The sequence below is a fragment of the Leptopilina heterotoma genome, unplaced genomic scaffold (genome assembly GCF_015476425.1).
Source record: "Leptopilina heterotoma isolate Lh14 unplaced genomic scaffold, ASM1547642v1 Lhet_362, whole genome shotgun sequence".
Taxonomy (NCBI): Eukaryota; Metazoa; Arthropoda; class Insecta; order Hymenoptera; family Figitidae; genus Leptopilina; species Leptopilina heterotoma.
Genome location: NW_025111043.1, coordinates 1269025 through 1292233, shown reverse-complemented (window position 1 = coordinate 1292233; position 23209 = coordinate 1269025). Strand labels below are relative to the sequence as shown.

General features: G+C 26.4%; 1 protein-coding gene and 1 long non-coding RNA gene across 4 annotated transcripts in view; one reads left to right on the top strand and one right to left on the bottom strand.

The window, feature by feature from the left end:
• The window catches only part of LOC122505678 (netrin-1-like), a 746647-nt gene that overhangs the window by 273729 nt on the left and 449709 nt on the right, over nt 1–23209 (top strand). The window lies entirely within an intron of this gene.
• LOC122505682 overlaps nt 1–23209 on the bottom strand; it is a 136941-nt gene that overhangs the window by 20003 nt on the left and 93729 nt on the right. For both annotated transcript variants that reach the window (XR_006301933.1, XR_006301934.1), the window contains exon 3: nt 10550–10817. This is a non-coding gene — a long non-coding RNA (uncharacterized LOC122505682). The remainder of the gene's footprint in view (nt 1–10549; nt 10818–23209) is intronic.

The window sequence follows — 23209 nt, the reverse complement described above, 5'->3', positions numbered from 1 at the left end:
TTCCTACAAGGTAGTGCTTCTAAAAAATCAAAATTTCAAATTTTAATTTTTGTGACTTTTCTTAACGTTTGACTGGCGTTAGAGTGTTCATCCGAGCGTCGGGCGAGTTCTTGAATTGGGAGGCTCAATTTGACTTTTATTTAACTACAACTTAAAAAGGGACAATAAAGGACTATAAACGTATCTATGATACGTCAAAATCTATGTAAAATTCGATGCCTTTTTAACCTATAGGTTAAAATGGGTCAAAATATATGTTAAAGTTTAATCTAATTTTTGACATATATAGATAAAAAAGGTCCATAACGATTGCTACATTACGTCAAAATCTATGTGTATTTTGTCATGTATTGTATGCAATTTATTAAGATGCATTGATATTAAGAAAAAATTACTTTAAATTTATAAAAATTAAAATAAATATAAAAATAGAGATAGGGGGTTGGCGCGCGAGGCCCCCTAGTATATATATATATATATATATATATGGGGCATTCCACGCCAAGTCGGACACCTTTTGACTTTTGCATCTCCGATTTTTTTCAAATATTTTTTTTCTTTTAGTGCTGGTTGAAAGGAACTTCCATGATTTTTTTCAAATTTTTTCATGAAGTAATTTAAGAGATCTGGGTTTTTGAAAAATCACGTTTTTTACATAAATTTTTTTTTTAAATGCTTATAACTCGGACAAAAATTGATCAAATTGGACGTTCGATATATGAAAATTTTTGTTTTTACACGTAGTTTTTGATAAAAATATTAAAAAAAAATTTTTTTTTAATTTACCAAAAAAATTTTAAATTTTAAAAATAAAATTTAATTTTTAAGAATGTATGTATCGATCGATTTTTTTTAAAATTTTTTGTAAGAAACTGGTACTAAATTAAGAATTTTTAATCCTTGTCTGATTGTGGGCAAACGATGGGATCTATTTATTTTGAAATTTTTAATTTTTGTAAAACGGTAGGTAGCCAAATGCCTAACTTGCAATTTGATCAAATCACTTTTTTAAACAGTAAGAAGGTTAAGTTCGGAGAGACTCAGTCTGAAAACAGTTTTGGTTTGAAAAATTTGCGTGATTTGGTCAAATGTCAAGTTACGCATTTGGCTACCTACCGTTTTCACTGCGTATACAAAAATTAAAAATTACAAAATAAATAGATCCCATCGTTTGCCCACAATCAGACAAGGATTAAAAATTCTTAATTTAGTACCAGTTTCTTACAAAAAATTTTGAAAAAAATCGATCGATACATACATTCTTAAAAATTAAATTTTATTTTTAAAATTTAAAATTTTTTTGGTAAATTAAAAAAAAAATTTTTTTTAATATTTTTATCAAAAACTACGTGTAAAAACAAAAATTTTCATATATCGAACGTCCAATTTGATCAATTTTTGTCCGAGTTATAAGCATTTAAAAAAAAAATTTATGTAAAAAACGTGATTTTTCAAAAACCCAGATCTCTTAAATTACTTCATGAAAAAATTTGAAAAAAATCATGGAAGTTCCTTTCAACCAGCACTAAAAGAAAAAAATATTTGAAAAAAATCGGAGATGCAAAAGTCAACAGGTGTCCGACTTGGCGTGGAATGCCCCATATATATATATATATATATATATATATATATATATATATATATATATATATATATATATATATATATATATATATATATATACGCGTCCATTGAAATTTGGGCCTATGTACATAGGCCAGTTTTTCCGACGATTTCGCACATGCAAAATGGTACTATCTACAGTTTTTCATATAAGCAATTAAAATTTATAATTTTTTTGTACCAATCGATAGAGCGTGTCCGTTTTACTCAAGAACGATGAGTTTTTTCCTAAAAATGTAATACAATAAAAGGAACTAATACAAACGTGTTTCATTAAATATCTCCGTTCTACTTAAAATGTAGATAGTGACTTTCTTCGTCAGTACGGCAGTGTACTGGCTCGGTGCTGGGGCGGATCCGACTGCGGATCTCGTCATTTATTGTTATAGTTCATATTATCAGTATAATCATATTAAATTTATTTTATTATATGTGTCATAACTAATTAATTATTACAATAACTAATTGCATTATAATATTAATATTATTTAACCAATAAATAAATTAATTGTATTGATGCAAAGGAAGAATATAAGAAACTTAATTTTTTCATTATATTTATAAAAATCTAACTTTATTAATGTGCAATTAAATAAATAATTATTAATAAAGAAATAATATATTAATTTGAAAAAAGAAAAATATATTTAACTTGAAAGAAAATGTGTTCCATATATAATAATACCTACAATAAGTAACATTAAATACAAAATATAAAAAATAGATTATTAATTAATTAATTAATAATCTCTTTAATTTAAACAATATATTGACTAATAATTTATTGACATTTTTCTGCAAATTAAATAATTAAAAAAATGTGTTGTGCATTAAAGTTTCATTAAATTTAATACTATTACTTAATACCTATGTTATAAATTCTATTGTAGTGAAGTTGTGTTCAATATTATTCGATATATTATGTAATAAAATATTAAAAAATATAATAATAAAAATATAACAAGTTTCTTTTTGAACGAAATATTGAAATATTGGGTATACATATTGATTTTCTTAATCTATAAACATAGCACTATCAAAATTTACAATAAAATTTCAATTAATTTGATTTTCGGTTTAATTGTTTTCAACCGTGTATTATAATTAAGTAAAATGTAAAGTATAATTATAGCAAGGAAATAATTTTAAAATTCTGAATCGTTTATTTAATGAGAAACAAGAACCCGGGAACATTTTTATTGAATTAATTTCTTATTAATATATTATAGACCTCCAAATTTTGACCAAAATTTTATATTACATTTTTTAAATAACCTGCGTGAAACTTGATTTAAATATTACTTTATTTGGTCTATAGATGTTAGGAACTAAAGTCTCAATTTCATATGTTATCTTTGATTTTGGATATTATTTTTGTGAATATATTTACTTCCTGTAATAATTTTGTCTAACAATATATAATATTGATGTATTCCGCACTTGTAAACTTATTATAAAATTATTAAATGAAGATTTTAAAACTTCTGTCTGACTGAAATTTTATACTTTTATTACTGATAACAAATATGTGAAAAATGTAATTTGAAAATGAATTGGAAACGTGAAAATTTTCTATAACATGTGGAATAAAATTACACATACATAATCCTTTTATTGCGAATTCGATGAAGCAATTCGATCGAGCAAAAAAGATGAGAGAAAAAAAGATTCTGGACGTCTATACGAATCTTTGATACTTGGCAGACTCGCTATACTCGAATCCTAACGTGAGCAGATTTTCTTATTTTTCTCTTATCTAAAAGATCCTTTTATATATATATATATATATATACATATATCCGCCAAATTTCTTCGAAATTGCGAAAAATTCGTAACCTTTCTTTGTTTAATATAATTTTGGCGTCTTTTTTTTAAATAAATTTAAATTCTAGTAATATAATTAATAATATTTTGTTAAATATCATTCAACTTATGGTAGTATTACAATTGGGTTGATATATTAACCCTCCGTCACACACCTAGGGAGGGATTCCCTCTACGCCTCTACGGTTTCAGTATTTTTTAAATAACTTTTGTTTTTCTCATTGCAAAATAAAATCAGTTTCTATACCTTTGGACAATTTACTTCTCAACACATTCCTAAACAAACATTTAGTTTAAACATAATTAATATTTAATTATGAAGCTTCAAAGCCAGAAAAAACTCGAAAAAGTGAGGTTATGTTAAATAAAAAAAATCAAGTTTTCAAAACATTTTTTGTTCCACTGTTGGTTAATGACAAAATTATATTAAAAATATAATTAAAATAAATTATTTAATGATTTTTTTGCTTATTTGTTAATGCTACATTATTTTTACATGTAAAGTGTAATTCCTTCGAAGATGTGCATTCGTGTAATTAATTTTTATTTTTGAGACCGAAAATTAATTTTATTAATTTTATAATTTAGAATAATTTACTACATATTTGTAAGTTTGTGTTAAAACTAAATTTTTGTGATTCCTTTGTTTATGTTGTAATGTCGCTTATTTTACAATGTGGTGAGGGATTCCCTCTAAACGTGTGTAAAGGTGTAATTTTTTCTAAGGTGTGAGACGGAGGGTTAAACTGTTTGAAGAGGCTCTTAAAAAATAAATTAAGAACATCTCTGACATCATAAATATAACCTAAAAATTGATATAAAATATTATAGGATAAGTCCGGGGGAGATGGCCATAGTTTTTCTTAAGTACTGTAAAAATGATAAAAAAGCTATTTATATCCAAACTTTTATTGATAATTAAACATTAAACACTTAACTTTAAAGTAACGAAAAATAAAATAAAATATTTTCATAGGAACAATCTCAAAATTTACATTTTGTAAAAAGTGCATTTGGCCATCTCTCCCGGAATGTCCGGAAGAGATGGCCACATGTATGCGGTAGAGATGGACAATACTTATAATTTTTTACTTTTAGTTTAAACTTAATTTTTAATCGTTCAAATTACTTTTCTCTTATTCTGGTCACATTTTGAATATTTATCATGGGATTCAGTGCAGTTTACATGTAGCCAAAAATTTCAAATACTGCACTGAATCCAATCTTCAATCAATGTCGTTTGATTGTAACTTTCGACTCAACCTACAAATATATCTCCATCTCTGGTGTAAATTAGATGAATTATTTTGTTCTCAGAAATTTTTAATTTGTTTTTCTTTAATATTTCTTAAGTATATAACATTAACATAAAAATTTTTTAAATAAAAGTCATTAATGGCCATCTCACCCAATAATACATGACAAAAGTAAACATAAAAATACTAAATAAATAAAATAATTTTTCCATTCATTTTTTGTGTATATTTGAAGCACGGGTTATGCACTACCCAATAAAACTTCAAATTAAAAAATCCGTTAAAAAATAACAATGTAGCAATAAGAAATCTGAATATCTCAAATTATTTATGCAAAAAAAATGTAGAAGGATTACGCTTACATTTTCATTATTTTTCAACAATTTGTTATTTACATTTATTAGTAGTCACAAAAGGTTGAAGAATAACCCATAATAAGTGATATTTATTAAAAAATTCTGTAAAATATTTGAACTGGCCATCTCCCGCGAATGTAGGTTTAGTTTATCGTAAATAAATTGAAGTCTCGTTATTATAAATATATTACTATTATCATTGTATCATTATATCACCCGTAACTATATAGTTGAAGGAAAAATTTTCATGTTGAACTGAAATAAAATAAAGGAAAATGAACGATGGCCTATGGATACTCGTTGATGCTGCATCACGTTGCCCGAAGCTCTCGTCATTCTATGTACCGTCTAGTCAAGGGAGTTGAGGTCGAGGGACATTGGATAGTCGAACAAGGTCCTTGGAATAAGGGTCGCGTCAGAGACATGCTTTCCCTCGGGCTAATTTCAAATTAGTGCTACAACAGGACCATATACCCCACACTCATCATTATTATCAGTCCATTCTATTCAATATATACATATACCTGGACGCGCATATATTTTTCACAATAAACCGAATAAAGTAACTGTTATTATATTCTCAACATTGGGAAAATATTCCCGTATGAAAGAGATGAGAATATATAATAGAAAAAAATAGAAGCATATCTTCTTCTCTGTCAAGTTTTTCATACCTTTTTCAGAGATTTAATAAATATCGAAAATGTCTTTCAAACTTGTTTTGTTGTGGAAGAGCTTTTTTATTGTCGAAAAATGTGAATATTTTTAATATTTTACACGGAAGGGAAAATAATTTTCGTTTAAATAATTCTCTTATTTTTCGTGCTATTTCTGCTCGAATACAATTTGATATCAAAATAATGTTCTCTAAATTTGAGAGAACTAAGAGTCGATCAACTTCCATTTCTCATTTTCTACTTCTGACATCTCATTTTCTACTTTTTTCATTACCGCCATTTGCTTTTTTTCACTTTTGAAATTGACCGCCATTCGCAATAGATCACTGCGCAACTCAAGGTGGGCTTGAATCAACTTTAAATAAAAAGTCTTGCGAAATGGGATTTTTTTGGGGATTTCAATACTGGAGACCTCCCTGAGTATTTTGCAACAAAAATTAAAATAATCCATCGGGCCGTTTTTGAGAAAAGTAATTTTTAGTATTTCCATCGTGAACTCTGTATACAAGCACTTTAAAAAAATGTACAAAATCAAATTTAATTTCAATTTCATGAGTGTACAATAGTATTTTGGATCGCATAATCTGAATTTGATGTTGGATTTAAGACTTTCAAAATGGCGGATCCAATATGGCGACCAAAAAGTTTAAAAATTGTTTAGATCTACTTGGGCCTCAATACTTAAGGATTTTCGGGGTCACTAAATCTGAATTCAATGGTAGGTTTTGAAAATTAGAAATGGCGGATCCAATATGGCGACCAAAAAGTTTAAAAATTGTTTAGATCTAGTTGAAACTCAATACTTGGGGGTTTTTGGAGTCGCTAAATCTGAATACAATGTCAGTTTTTAAAAATTAGAAATGGTGGATCCAATATGGTAAACAAAATTTTTAAAATGGTATGTGGATTTAATGGTCTCCATTGTTGAAATATTTTTTAACCCTCGGGTGGGCAAGCTAAAAAAATTACGTAAGTTGATAAGCGGGGACCATTGGACTCCGCTTACCGCTTAAAAAAAAAGAAAACGCTTAAAAAACGTAGATCTTTGCATATTTTGTTTCCTTTTTATTATATTATGAATTTTAATGCATTAAATTTAAAATATAAAAATGATAATTAAGATTTTAAATTTAACGTTGTACTTTTAGTCTATTTAACAGAATTTCTAGGATGAACTCATTTTTTCATACGGATTCAGAGAAATTTGAAAAATAGATACTTGCATTGTCTAATGGACCCCGCTTTCCCGTCTAAGGATTAATCAAAGCAGTTTTAATTGATTAATTATTACAGTGCTATAATGTGTAAATAAGTGTTAATTTTAATTGATGATGTCATTATTTATATAATCTTATTTGTCTATTTCCTTTTTTAAAAAAAGTAATTCTTTCAAATACGGAAATTCGGATTCAGATTCAGCGATACCAAAAGCTTCGAAGCAAATCTGAACAATTTTTTAACTTTTTGGTCGCCATATTGGATCCGCCATTTCTAATTTTCAAAACCTACCATTAAAGTCAGATTTGGTGACCCCGAAAACGCTCAAGTATTGAGGCCCAAGTAGATCTAAACAATTTTTAAACTTTTTGGTCTCCATATTGGATCCGCCATTTTGAAAGTCTTAAATCCAAAATCAAATTCAGATTATGCGATCCAAAATACTATTGTACACTCATGAAATTGAAATTAAATTTGATTTTGTACCTTTTTTAAAAGTGCTTGTATACAGAGTTCACGATGGAAATACTAAAAATTACTTTTTTCAAAAACGGACCGATAAATTATTTTAATTTTTGTTGCAAAATACTCAGGGAAGTCTCCAGTGTTGGAATCCACAAAAAATCCCATTTCGCAAGACTTTTTATTTAAAGTTGGTTCAAGCCCACCGTGAACTATTTCTCCTACACGGCAATTCTCTCTTAAGTTAATCTCCCACCAAAATTAACTTATGGGAGATTCGACTGTACTTTGAATATTCAAATTTAATATTTTTATTTAAATCAATCAAAAAGTACATTTTTTATTCTCCTAAACAAATATTTTATTTTATAAAAATATGAACCCCCAAATAGGAACCCAAAATATTTTATTCTTAAAAGATGAGAAGTAATTTCCAAACCTCTTTTTCTGAATGTTTAAATAATATTTTCAATAATTATTTATCAAAATTTTGCAAAAGTCCGAGAAGAGTGCGTGTCAGGGTGCCTTCCTCTATATTTTCCAAAAAATCCGGACCCAAAATATTCTTTTCTTTCTAAATGAGAAGTTGACCATGAAACCACTTCTTCTCCCATCTGCCCTTAAAATAAAAAAAACTCTCCAAGCCTGAATTAGAAGAAAGTTACTAATGAAATGATGAAAAGTCATCCACCATAAATGATTTACTAATAATTTTACCCGCAATCAATGAAATTTTACTAATTGTTAGTAGATTTGGTTTATAAGAGTATCAAACAGTTTCACTAATTTATTTAATGAATTAGATGACTATCAATATAGAAATTAGATGTCTAATAATTAGTAAAATTTTGCTTTTTCTTAGTAGAATTGTACTAATTCAAATTTAGAGTTGAGTATAAATATATAACAATTTAGAACAATTTTAAATTTAAATCTTATAAATCTGAAGGAAGCAAACTGTTCATCAAATAAACAATTTTTTTTTATTTATGGTTTTGCGAAATTTTATTTTGTGATTGATAATTTGTATTGAATTTTTATGGCAGAGTGAGGAATGACTTTTTAGTTTTTACTACGTATAACAATTTATATTGATATAAATGATTGCAAATTCCATTGGGAAAAGTATTAATGGAATTTTATTAAATATTGTGAGCTGCGAAAACATATGTATATATATATATATATATATATCTAGAGTTTGAGAACATTGCCCGAATATTTCGACTATTTGAAGAACGTCTAGAATGAATAACTTAATTATCCAGAGGTTTAGAATCTAGTGTAGCAAATGTAGAGAGGAGAATGCAAATCCGTAGGGGTGCGAATCTAATAATTAAACGTAATCTACCACACGCCATACGTGCACTTACTGACTTTAGTGGGATAACTAAGAGAAACATCCGTAAGCACATACGAAACCTGGTATGCTACATAACAATTGAAACATCTCTAATTCTGTTGTGGATAATCAAAATAAATGACGGGTTGACCATTTTCATCAGATATGTGGAGAAATTAATGTGGTTTCGCTTTTCTAATGAATAATATATTTTACAAAATTCTTCTTCTTCTTCTTTATAATATCTGTAAAAAAACTGGAAATCATTAATAATCATTCTTAATGAACACATAACGTTAGATTAAAAAGTATGTCAATGATCATATTGTGTAGAGATGTAAAAATTATTAGAAATCAAGAAAAAATGCATCCAGTGTTTGCACGTATATACATATAGTTGATAAGATTGTAAATGGTCGATTGTGTCATCATCCCTCGGGTAATGAGTTAATTTACTCGAGACATCAACGCCTCGTTGACATATATTGAGAATTAGCAATACGTCGCAGTTGTCGGTCGCACAACGCGAATGGAAATAAAAAGAAGCACTTATCTAGTCGGTTTTATATGATTAGATTATCGAGCATAAAAAGCGAGAAAGTAAGGATATTTCTTCAACTTCTCACATTATATAGTTGAGCGAATAGAATGGATAATACAATTCCAATTACTTATTACACACACGTTGAATAGTTTGTAGTTTTATATATATGTAGGGAAGTTATGTACGAAGCAGGAAGAAATAATTAATATGGTACGGCATTTAAAATTTTTTTAAATATGACTTTACATTCGTGTTCAGCGACTTTAAATACATCTAAATATTAAGTTTAATACGAATTTGATCTATATTTTAAAAATATTCTGTCATGTCAAATTCACCATTTTTTATATTTTTAAAACTGAACTAGAATTTAAAAAAATGAATTTAATATGAATTTAAAAAAATTATTTAACACAATCACCATGTGGTACAGTAGGTTTCAAAAATGCCTTCCTAGTATAAACGTGTCGCACTCATATGTTCCCATGGAAACATATGAGTGCGACACGTTCAAACTAAAAAGGCATAATTGAAACCTACTGTACAAAAATCACTTCACATAAAATGCATTTATTATTAGAATTACTTAAAATAAAGTTCGTTTGACATAAAAATCATCAACCATAATTCCCGTTTAATGTAAACTTCATTATTTTGAGATGATATTATTTGTCATAAAGTTCACTTGACATAAAAATTTCGTCACGAATTTTAAAGTTTAAACAGAATTATTAGTTTAATGTATTATAGCTTATTTTCTTTAAAAAATGATTCTCTACAACGTCACCGTTCAGATTTTTAAACAAGCACACCGTTTTCAAAATATACACTGTAAAAAATTTAAGGAGTTAACGGACTCGGGAGTTGGGAGTGAAATTTTTCGAGTTAATAATCAACTCCAAAAGAGAGTTAATTTACTAACTCCCTTTATCAACACCCGCGTAGTCACCCGCGCGAGTTTTTAAACTCCCTTTTATTACAGTGTATTCTTATTTGTTAAAAAAATGTCCATTTTATGTCCAATTTTATGTCAAATGATTTTAGGTTACAATCATGCATCTCAAAGAGTTATACATGAATACGAGAACATAACTAAGACGTACTTTTTTCTACGAAATCAAATTATTTTCAATGTTATAATCGAACTAAAATAATATATAAATCAAATTAATACAATTTTTCGCAACAATTAACTATAATTTACTTCTTTCCAAATTTATATTTACAAAATAAGACATCAAACTTACCCCTTTTGGAGAACCAGTGCCCATATATATGCATGTACATTAGAGAGGGAGATTCTTCACCCCTTTCTGATCGACGCTCATTGTTGTTCACGAATAACAGGCTTAATCTCTGTACAATTTCCCAGCCCCTCTGATATATGTGTATGTGTATGAACTTTACACACGAATTACTGTGCGAAATATGTGCAAGCCTACTCGTCCAGAAAATTGCTGCTTATTTCATCCATCATCCATAGCATCATTGCAACCACAAATTCTATATGTACAGCTACAATTCAAAAAATGGAAAGTACAGAAATAATTTACGTTATATTACACATATCGTCGGCTTGGTGATAAACTGTTCTATTTCAGGAATTCGTTATAAACAGTATCATTTCGGTAGATGTTTTTAAAACATATACCGTTTTCGAAAAAATAAGTTTTTTGCTTTACATTTTTAAAAAGAGATTTATTACGAATACTCTTGTTCATCTTACTAATGTATTAATTCAAAATTTCTAATAATTTTAATTAATTGCTTGTTAACCATTAGAAATTCTTTAGTGCAACGCTTTTATAGATCTTCATCGAAATGGTATGTTTTATAACAAACTTTTGAAATGGTATTGTTTATAACGAATTCTTGAAATGGTTAGGTTATTTCAACCATATTTCCAACCATACCATACCATTACGAATCCAAAGATAGATTTTGAAAATTCAAAATTGCCTATGTAATATGGCGGACTAATTTTATGTAATATTAGATTTTCATGCAAATCAGTAACTATAAGCGTTTTTGGGGTTTATCTTGGAAAAAGTTCGATTTTTTGGGTCCTGTGTAATTTTTAAAAATCAAATAAATACATTATTAAAAAGTTTTTTTAATTGTTATGTATCTATAAAATTTATATGAGTGGATGGGAACAAGAACTCGACGAGCGCGTGGTTGTAAGGGATAATATCAGTCAGGTAGCAGTGAGCGCCTTTGGGCCACACACTGCTACCTGACTGAAACTATCCCTTTTGGTCGCGCGCTCGGCGATTTCTTCTTCCTATCCGCTCATACATATATTTTACTAAACCGTTTTGAATTTTCAAAATCTGAGGACAGATTTGTAATCAGCAACACTAAAAGCCCCTATATAGATACTGATTTGCATGAAAATCTAATAATTTTCAAAAGAAGAGTCCTCCCCATTGCATCCGACATTTTGGATTTTCAAAATCTGACATTGGATTCAGATTCGTGTTTAGCGTATCAAAGTTTGATTTTTTTGTTCCTAATTCAAAAGTATTGCTTTGCATTGGCGCTGACATGTTGTGAATCCTGTTATTTGACAATTACACATTGGAGGACAAAATGAATACTTTTTAATGCGATAGTTCACATTACTTCGAATGCTATTGAATGCGAATGTACCTATATAAAAAAACTCTCAAGAAACATAATATTTTCATCATAGTATGCAACTATTTTTTGAGTTGTAAAGTGAGAAAGAAATAAAAAAAATTATCAAATTTTCTAATTTTTGTCTCTTGACTTCAACTTTTTCAAAAATCTAGAAAAATTTAGATAAAATTTTTCTAAAAACACAGAAATCTTTGTTAGAATTTCAGCTTTAAAATAAGCCTTCGAAAATTAAAAAAGGTTAATCCGTCTTCGATTTATCATTAAAAGTGTGAAGCCGTGTTGCGGCCGATCAGTGCATTGAAATTCAACTGTGAAGATTCGATTCTAGCTTAGCGCGGCTGCGAATGGGAGAGAAAACAGGAACGAATTCATGCGCGGAAACGATGAACTTTTGAGTTTCTTTATATTACTCGTGAAACATCATTATTTATTATTCTCTAGCAAAAATTTGTCCCTGTTTTCTCTCTTTCGCTGCCGCGCGAAGCCAGAATCGAGTCGTCATAGTTGAATTTCAATGCAGCAATCGGTCGAAACACGGCTTCACATTTTTAATGATATATCGAAGACGGATTAACCTTTTTTAATTTTCGAAGGCTTATTTTAAAGCTAAAATTCTAACAAAGATTTCTGTGTTTTTAGAAAAAGTTTATCTAAATTTTTTTTAGATTTTTGAAAATGTTGAAGTCAAGAGACAAAAATAAGAAAATTGGATAATTTTTTTTATTTCTTTCTCACTCTACAACTCAAAAAATAGTTAACTAAATGACTTCAAAGACGGCTTATTTTACGCAAAATGTAATACCTAAGCTTTCTAACCGTATTTAAGTTGTTTTTGTATCTTTTTTTATCTAGGAGATATGATTGAAAAAGTGATGGCATGTTTTTTCATAGAATCGCATGTAGTGACAAGTCAAAGGGTTGATAAAATCGGTGAGCGCTCTGTAGTCTACGAAAATTGTCTAAAAAATAAAATTGAAGAAGTTTTGGTTAATATATGATAGCGAAATGAGAATAAACTTCTAATATTTATGAATTTTTATTATAAAAAAAGTTAGAGCACAATGAATGAAAAAATTTTTTTTCACTTTTTTATTTTTCTCGACGTTTTTGCAAAAAAAAATTTTTTATTATATTATTTAAATTAATTTTTTTTGTTTAAATTTTCTTCTGAATATGTTTCCTTACATGTAAAAAAATTTTAGTTAATAAAAATATATTATATTTTTAGAAAAAACCCTCGATTTGACCAGACTCCCCCCTAAATACGAATTAAACAGAAATTAACGTTTATTTGTAATACCTCTTGCTCGACATTAATACTTAAGGAAAAGATCGGTAAAACTTCCTTGACTTGCCTGAAATGTTGCTCTTTAGAAATGATATACATATTTAAGTACCCTGTAGTCAAATGAAAAACTGTCACATTAATAGTTGATTTTTTCAATTTATTTATACTTAATTAATATATACCCAAGTGCGAAATTAAAAACGGCCCAAAACTGGCCCAGTGACGGCATAGTCAGTGCCTACTCTTGGCAGACAATAGTGGCCCGACTGTCGGGAGGTTAACCGCCGTAGGCCGTCGGCAGCCAATTGTCGGCCGATTCTCGGTAAACATTAATGGCCCATTATTGGCTGCCATTACTCCCCAGTGTTGACAAAATTTAAAAAAAATATATTTGTTATTTACACGGAGAAAAATAAATAGTAATAATTATACTATTTTCGATGAAAAATTACTACTTTTAAGTAGTAATTTTGAAACTGCTCGAAAAATAGTAACTTTTGCTTCGTATTCAAACGATTTTTACTTTTTTGAAAAAGTATAATTTACTTCAAGGAATCTAAATTTTATTAAAAGCCGAGTAATATTTAAAATGTCCCGAGCAATTAATACTCTGAGCGAAGCAACTTTTATTACGAATCAGAGCAATTATTACTATTTCGGTAAAGATTTTTACTCGTAAAAGTAGTAATCAATCAATCTATTAAAAAATTATAATACCAAGTCGTGTTTAGTGTAGTGGTTAGCGTTCCGGGTTTCAAAGTGCGTATTCGTTGGGTTAAGGTGTTCGCATCCCCCCTGCGTCAAATATTTATTTCATAAATTTAAATTAATTCTAAGGTATATAAATACAAAGTCAAATATAAATATATTCAAATACAGTAATCAATTTATTTCTTTTAATGAGTTTTTCTCTTTTATTTGATAATAAGAATTTGATTAGCAATTTCAAATAATTATGATACACAGTGTAAATCTAATATTGTACTCCTAGTCAATTTGACTTTATTTTCCTAGTCACTTTGCAAGCTTATAACTCTTAAAAAAAATTGTTTTAATTTTGGAATAAACCGTTAATAAAGCGTAGTTTATCTGTGCAAATAAATATATGGTATTCCTAAATGGAAAAAATTTTGTTCCTAATTTTTAATCAAATATGTATAAAAATGTCCCTTAAAAATGATACTTTATAAAATGTATGTACTTTCACTAGTCCCTGTGATGTTATTAACAATGGAAAAAATTTACAAAACGTATAGCAGATTTGTTAATAATTAACCTTTATATAGAAGTTTAAAAAAACCTAAAATTATGTTAATTATCGTTGTAATGAGCATTTTAATGCTAATGTGCTATCTGGCTTTAGAATGAAGATACAGCTTTGCGACAAATTGTAAAATATCCAGTACAACATTCAAAAATATTTAAGCTAAAAAGTTGTTAATTAATAATTTTAATTCCTTTCGTAAAAACGAGGTGCGTAAGATCGACTAACTTTAAGTGTAGAATTTTTTCTTGATTGGCTCTTTTTCAAAATCCTTTACTTTGATTGGATATAATCGTGAAATTACTTACTGATGTCAAAGCAGCTAACTTCAAGTGTAGAACTTTTTCCTCATTGGCTGATTTTATAATGAGTGTTCCTCATTGGCTGAATGTTATAATAATGGTGACCTCACACTTTTATATTTTCTTTTTTAAAATTAAAAAAATAATTAATAAAAATTATTAACTAAAAGTTAACTAAAAGTAGTTTAATATAATAATTTTTATTTATGGTTTGGTTTCCTCATTGGCTGATTTTATAATGAGTGTTCCTCATTGGCTGAATTTTATAATGATGCCCACATAGCACCATATTTTGCGGGAAGCTAAAGGGAAACTAACCATGTTAGCTTCTATAGCTAACATGGTTAGCTTCCCGTTAGCTTCCCTTGGCCTATAAATGTTCTACGCTTTTTAGTTTTCCGTGTTAGCTTGCAGAAAGTTATCTAAGAAACTTTTCTGAAAACAAGTAGAGAAAAGTTCTTTAAAACTATCTCTGGTAAGTATCTGTAAGCATTAGAAGTTAGTTTCTAGTAAGCGTCATAAGGTAAGTAATATAATATAAATTGATATTATACAAATAATCCTTTACGGAATTTCCGTAATTATCTATTTAATTTGCACTTAAACTTATTTAATATTTCAGTTTACTTATAGCTAAAAAAATAGTATTTATAAATTTCATAAAAATATAAAATAAAAAATATTTCTCTCTATAATTTATTTATTGCCGCGAACTGATTACTTATTTATTCCTCAATATCAATATTATATTATTAAAGAATAATTTTGAAAATAAATTTGGAGGGACTGGGGGTAGAACCCGTGTTCACAACGCAGAAAGAAACAACCTAACCAACTAACCTAATCAACCATGTGTAGGGAAGAATATTTCGGGTCCTTAATCACATGTTATTTTTAGTACTTATCTTTAATATTTATAAAGTTTTTTCCAAATAATAATAACTAACTACCAAAATGTTGAAAAATCAATAATTAAGATTAAGAAAACAAATATAAATCAATATTAAATCACAATTATTACCACTATAATATAATTATGTCATGTACAAACATCAGAATTTAAAAAAATCAATCAATATTCTACATTCAGAAATCAAAATAACAGGCAAATGTCCTTTATTCCTTTAAACTTTAATTAAATTTATGTCTTTAACTTTAATTAAATTAATTAAATCCTTTAAATTAATAAATCAAATAATTCACATTATATTTACAAACTCCTCCTAATTGATATACAAATAATATTAACAAAAAATTTAATTTGTATTTACATGTATTTTAATACTTACGTACGTAACGTATGTAATGTACTTTAACTTTTTTCAATGTACAAAAAACAAAACCACAAAATTCACAATCAACACTTTCAGAAGAAAAATCACTCGGCAAATAACAGTCAATACTTCTTATCGAAACGATACACGTGTCACACTTTGCAAATGGCTGACAGTTGCTAACACTTGTAACATTTTGTAATTTTTCGTACCAAAAACTTTGCGTTTTACACTGAGGTGAGGTTACATGGCTGTAGCGAACAAACAATTTTTGTTTGGAAAAAAGATGCGCGCGCAACAATTTTAAAGCGTCTAAAATGAATTATAAAATTAAATATATTTTAATATTAAACTTTTAATTTATTACAAACCAAACCGTAAATAAAAATTATTATATTAAACTACTTTTAGTTAATAATTTTAATTAATTATTTTTTTAATTTTAAAAAAGAAAAACGAAAATATAAAAGTGTGAGGTCACCACCCACATAGCACCATATTTTGCGGGAAGCTAACGGGAAACTTACCATGTTAGCTTCTATAGCTAACATGGTTAGCTTCCCGTTAGCTTCCCTTGGCCTATAAATGTCCTACGCTTTTTAGTTTTCCGTGTTAGCTTGCAGAAAGTTATCTAAGAAACTTTTCTGACAACAAGTAGAGAAAAGTTCTTTAAAACTATCTCTGGTAAGTATCTGTAAGCATTAGAAGTTAGTTTCTAGTAAGCGTCATAAGGTAAGTAATATAATATAAATTGATATTATACAAATAATCCTTTACGGAATTTCCGTAATTATCTATTTAATTTGCACTTAAACTTATTTAATATTTCAGTTTACTTATAGCTAAAAAAATAGTATTTATAAATTTAATAAAAATAAAAAATATTTCTCTCTATAATTTATTTATTGCCGCGAACTGATTACTTATTTATTCCTCAATATCAATATTATATTATTGAAGAATAATTTTGAAAATAAATTTGGAGGGACTGGGGGTAGAACCCGGGTTCACAACGCAGAAAGAAACAACCTAACCAACTAACCTAATCAACCATGAGTAGGGAAGAATATTTCGGGTCCTTTTAAGCTTCAAGTGATCTCATTGGTTGGCGTCACTAATGGCGGGATAATTTAAAAAAGGATTCACAAAGATATTTGAATTTTCTCATTACAATAAATAATTTAATTTCTAATATTATTTATTAATTAAATCTTCAAAAAATAAGAATAAATAAATTATTAAATATGAAAATATTAAATTAGAAAGTTAATAGATAAGCATTAAACTAAACTTTATTTTTTTCCTTACTTAATTTGACTTCACATCTATTCGCAATTTGAAGTTTTTTGTTTCTATTTGCATTTTGTTCTCTAGTTTTTTCTATAATTAATTATTCTTTTTAATATTTAAAATTAATGAAAATTCTAATGTATAATAAAATGCTTTCAATATTAGAAAAGCAATTAAACAAAATTTTTGTCAATTAAAAATATTCCTTATGCGTTATTTCTTACTTAATTTTATAATTTTTAACCTGCAATAATTTAATTTTTACAAAAAAATAAATCCAAAATTTTGCAAAATAATTAAATTTTTTGCGAAAAATTAAAATAAAATCTTTTAAAAAAGTTTATTCTTACGCAAAATTTAATTAGAATAATATTTAAAATATTTAAATTTTTATAAATAGTTTTATCAAAATTTCTTATAATAATTTAATTCTTTTGTGAAATGTTATTAATTAATTATGAAACTAATTGAATTTCTGAGAAGAATAATTTTATTAAAATCTTTGAAAATCCTAATTAAATTCATTTGAATTTTTTTTCAAATAATGGAGTTTCTTTAATAATTTCAATCGAAGATTTTGAAAGTAATTGAAAATTATGAACATTTTTATTTTGTTATTTGCATAATAATTGTAAATCATTCCGTGCATAACATTTGCTGATTTATTGATAACTTTTGCAAAATAAAATTTGTAAATACGTTAAGAATATTAAAATTTGAAAAAAGAATAGCAATTTTTATTAATGAATTATTTAATAATAGAAATAATTTATTCTTTAAATTATATTTATTTTACTATTTTTTTATATCATTTTTATTTTATTTATTCATTTGAAATGTTTTTATTCAAAGAATCGATTTTAAAAAAAATATAATTTAAACAATAAATTATTTCTATTACAGGATTGCCAGAGGCAAGGGAAATCACGGAAAAGTCAGAGATTTTTATTAAATACTGGAAATAATTAAATTTTGGATAAGTTACAAACGATTGCAGAAATTTAATTATTTTTAAAAGTAATGAAATTCTTCGCAGACATTCAATTATATTCAAAAGTAAAAAAAATTCTCCTCAAAATTCAATTATCTTTAAAAATAATAAAATTCAATGATTTTCAATATCTAATATTTTAATAAAATTTTTCAAAAGAATTCAAATATTTATAAAAAAATAATCATAAAATTCTAAGCAATTATTAAATTATTTTCATAAATAATAAAAATTTCACAGGAGTTCAACTATTTACAAAATTTTTTATAAATTTCTTCGCAATAATTCAGTTTTTTTCATAAATAATATTTTTTTAAAAAAATTCAATTATTTTCATGAATAATAAAACTCATCATATATTTCAATTTTTTAATACAATTTTAATTGAATTTCTCGAAAAAATTAATTATTCTTGAAGATTTTATTAAAATTCCTCGAAAAAATTCAATTTTGTTGATAAAATTCTTTATGATAATTCAATTTCGAGAAACATTTATTTATTCAATAAATTCCTTGACTCGGAGTGATCGTTAATTTTCACTATTTATTAAAATACGACTGAGTGATGGAATCATCTCTACTCTTATTATTACATTTTTTTTAATAATTGCATTCTTTTGAGAACTTTTATTAAAATAGTAGATTTTGAAAATATTTGAATTTCAACGATGAATTTCATTATATTCGTGAAATGTAATTAAATTCTTGCAACAAAATTTTTGAAGATAATTTCATTTTTCGAGAAATTTATTAAAAAAATTGTATTAAAAATAATTGAAATCCTGTGAAAAATTTTATTATTTATGAAAATAATTAAATTCGTGCAACGAATTTTATTATACCTAATGTTTGTAAATAATTTAACTTTTTCAAAATATTTTATATTCCGAGTCGAAGACTCGGAGTGATTGATATCTTTATGTTTTATAATAATATTCGTATATAAGTTGTTGAATTTTAAAAATGTTTGAATTTGAATGTTATGAAGAATTTTAATTTCTGTGGGAAAATAATAATTAAATGTTTATTTAAAAATTTAGTTATTGATGTTTGCGAATAATTTTACAATTTGAGAAATTCGTAAGTAAATGTAATAGAATGTTTTTTTTATCTAATAATTTTTTAAGTAAATAATTTTTTGTGGCAACCCTGTAATATTAAATAATTCATTAATAAAAATTGCTATTCTTTTTTCAAATTTTAATATTCTTAACGTATTTACAAATTTTATTTTGCAAACTTTTGGATTTATTTTTTTGTAAAAATTAAATTATTGCAGGTTAAAAATTATAAAATTAAGTAAGAAATAACGCATAAGGAATATTTTTAATTGACAAAAATTTTGTTTAATTGCTTTTCTAATATTGAAAGCATTTTATTATACATTAGAATTTTCATTAATTTTAAATATTAAAAAGAATAATTAATTATAGAAAAAACTAGAGAACAAAATGCAAATAGAAACAAAAAACTTCAAATTGCGAATAGATGTAAAGTCAAATTAAGTAAGGAAAAAAATAAAGTTTAGTTTAATGCTTATCTATTAACTTTCTAATTTAATATTTTCATATTTAATAATTTATTTATTCTTATTTTTTGAAGATTTAATTAATAAATAATATTAGAAATTAAATTATTTATTGTAATGAGAAAATTCAAATATCTTTGTGAATCCTTTTTTAAATTATCCCGCCATTAGTGACGCCAACCAATGAGATCACTTGAAGCTTAAAAGGACCCGAAATATTCTTCCCTACTCATGGTTGATTAGGTTAGTTGGTTAGGTTGTTTCTTTCTGCGTTGTGAACCCGGGTTCTACCCCCAGTCCCTCCAAATTTATTTTCAAAATTATTCTTCAATAATATAATATTGATATTGAGGAATAAATAAGTAATCAGTTCGCGGCAATAAATAAATTATAGAGAGAAATATTTTTTATTTTTATTAAATTTATAAATACTATTTTTTTAGCTATAAGTAAACTGAAATATTAAATAAGTTTAAGTGCAAATTAAATAGATAATTACGGAAATTCCGTAAAGGATTATTTGTATAATATCAATTTATATTATATTACTTACCTTATGACGCTTACTAGAAACTAACTTCTAATGCTTACAGATACTTACCAGAGATAGTTTTAAAGAACTTTTCTCTACTTGTTGTCAGAAAAGTTTCTTAGATAACTTTCTGCAAGCTAACACGGAAAACTAAAAAGCGTAGGACATTTATAGGCCAAGGGAAGCTAACGGGAAGCTAACCATGTTAGCTATAGAAGCTAACATGGTAAGTTTTCCGTTAGCTTCCCGCAAAATATGGTGCTATGTGGGTGGTGACCTCACACTTTTATATTTTCGTTTTTCTTTTTTAAAATTAAAAAAATAATTAATTAAAATTATTAACTAAAAGTAGTTTAATATAATAATTTTTATTTACGGTTTGGTTTGTAATAAATTAAAAGTTTAATATTAAAATATATTTAATTTTATAATTCATTTTAGACGCTTTAAAATTGTTGCGCGCGCATCTTTTTTCCAAACAAAAATTGTTTGTTCGCTACAGCCATGTAACCTCACCTCAGTGTAAAACGCAAAGTTTTTGGTACGAAAAATTACAAAATGTTACAAGTGTTAGCAACTGTCAGCCATTTGCAAAGTGTGACACGTGTATCGTTTCGATAAGAAGTATTGACTGTTATTTGCCGAGTGATTTTTCTTCTGAAAGTGTTGATTGTGAATTTTGTGGTTTTGTTTTTTGTACATTGAAAAAAGTTAAAGTACATTACATACGTTACGTACGTAAGTATTAAAATACATGTAAATACAAATTAAATTTTTTGTTAATATTATTTGTATATCAATTAGGAGGAGTTTGTAAATATAATGTGAATTATTTGATTTATTAATTTAAAGGATTTAATTAATTTAATTAAAGTTAAAGACATAAATTTAATTAAAGTTTAAAGGAATAAAGGACATTTGCCTGTTATTTTGATTTCTGAATGTAGAATATTGATTGATTTTTTTAAATTCTGATGTTTGTACATGACATAATTATATTATAGTGGTAATAATTGTGATTTAATATTGATTTATATTTGTTTTCTTAATCTTAATTATTGATTTTTCAACATTTTGGTAGTTAGTTATTATTATTTGGAAAAAACTTTATAAATATTAAAGATAAGTACTAAAAATAACATGTGATTACGAGATACCAGATACTTGATAAACAGAGATTTAGTCAAGAGGTACTAGATTAACAGATACTAAACAGATACAAAACAGAAAAGCTTACAAAAAATACGCATATATTTATTGTTGATAAAATATATAAAAATTAAAGATAAGTACTATTGATAACATGTGATTACGAGTTACCAGATACTTGGTAAACAGAGATTTAGCCAAGAGCTACTAGATTAACAGATACTAGAATAAAAGATAAAAAATAAGAAATATAAACAGATACAAAACAGAAAAACTTACCAAAAATAAAGTATAAATAAATACATAACAAATTTAGATGAAAAGATGAATAGATACCTTCTTTACATTCTTCAGATAAGACGAAATTAGATTAATAGATGAAGATACATTCTTTACATTCTTAATAATCTTCAATAAGAAAGGAAAAGATAAAAATTCCAGTTACTGTTAAATGTAACAATAGTAACATTATTTACATGTGTTCTGAATTAATTAATTTTATGAAAAACTATTTTTTAGAAGCGATATATTTTCAATAAATTGAAAGAAATCATGTCGAACAAAGAAGAAACTGTTAATTTAAGTGTTAGAGGAGAGTCTCCAGTTGTGAGACGGGTTTTATTTTTGACCCGTAAATTATAAACGGGTAAACGAAATTGTAAATAAAATACACCGTTCGAAAGGTAACAGAAATACGCAACTTTTATTAGAAGAAAGTATAGTGTTACGATGAACTCAAAAAATTTTACGATACATTTTCCGAGCACATCGCTTTTGTCAAAAAAAAAAAATGTCTCCAGTTGTGAGACACTCATTAAAAATTGCTAAAATTTAATAAGTTTGACATAAAACGTTATGTTTAGTAGAAATAATTAAATATATTAATAATATATATTATTATATTCTAAATAATAATATTTATTCGCCAAAATATGACTATCAAATAAACACAATTAAATAGCTTCAACAAGAGCATTAAAATTGATTTCTTCTGAATTAATTGACTTTTTTCCACTTGACATGCCCAAAAATACTAGAAAAAAAATCAAAACAACATTTAAATAGTATGCCTGCAAAGTCGTATTTTTTATGCTGCCCAGATGGGTGTTGACACCGTCTCACAACTGGTGATATGCTGTGTCTCACACTCAGAAATTGGCGCTATTTTGAAAAAGGAAAATTAAATTATTTTCAACCGTAGATTGGAACAATGCAATATTGCATCACAAAATATAAGGAAAACACTAAAAGAAAATGCATTACATTTACCTTTTCCAATTAATTAACTTGGAAAAAAAGTACTTTGCATTTATTGAAAAAATGCTTTTTAGTCGATTATCACACACAGTGTTGGTATTTAACAAAAACAGTTTATATATTCGCTTCGGCGTACACGAAAAAGTTGGCTCATATAAAAAGAAATGTTTTTATATAAACCAATCGGCTTTTAACTATTGCATGTTAACAAAAATTGACTGTCTCACAACTGGAGGTGTCTCACAACTGGAGACTCTCCCCTACAGATTTTAATATTATACTTAAACTGAAGGAGGAATGTTAAATGATACTCATATTGATGAATTCGAAAAATTATTGAGAAGAGAATCAAATTCTGCTTTTAGCATGCAAAGCACTTTGTATTTATA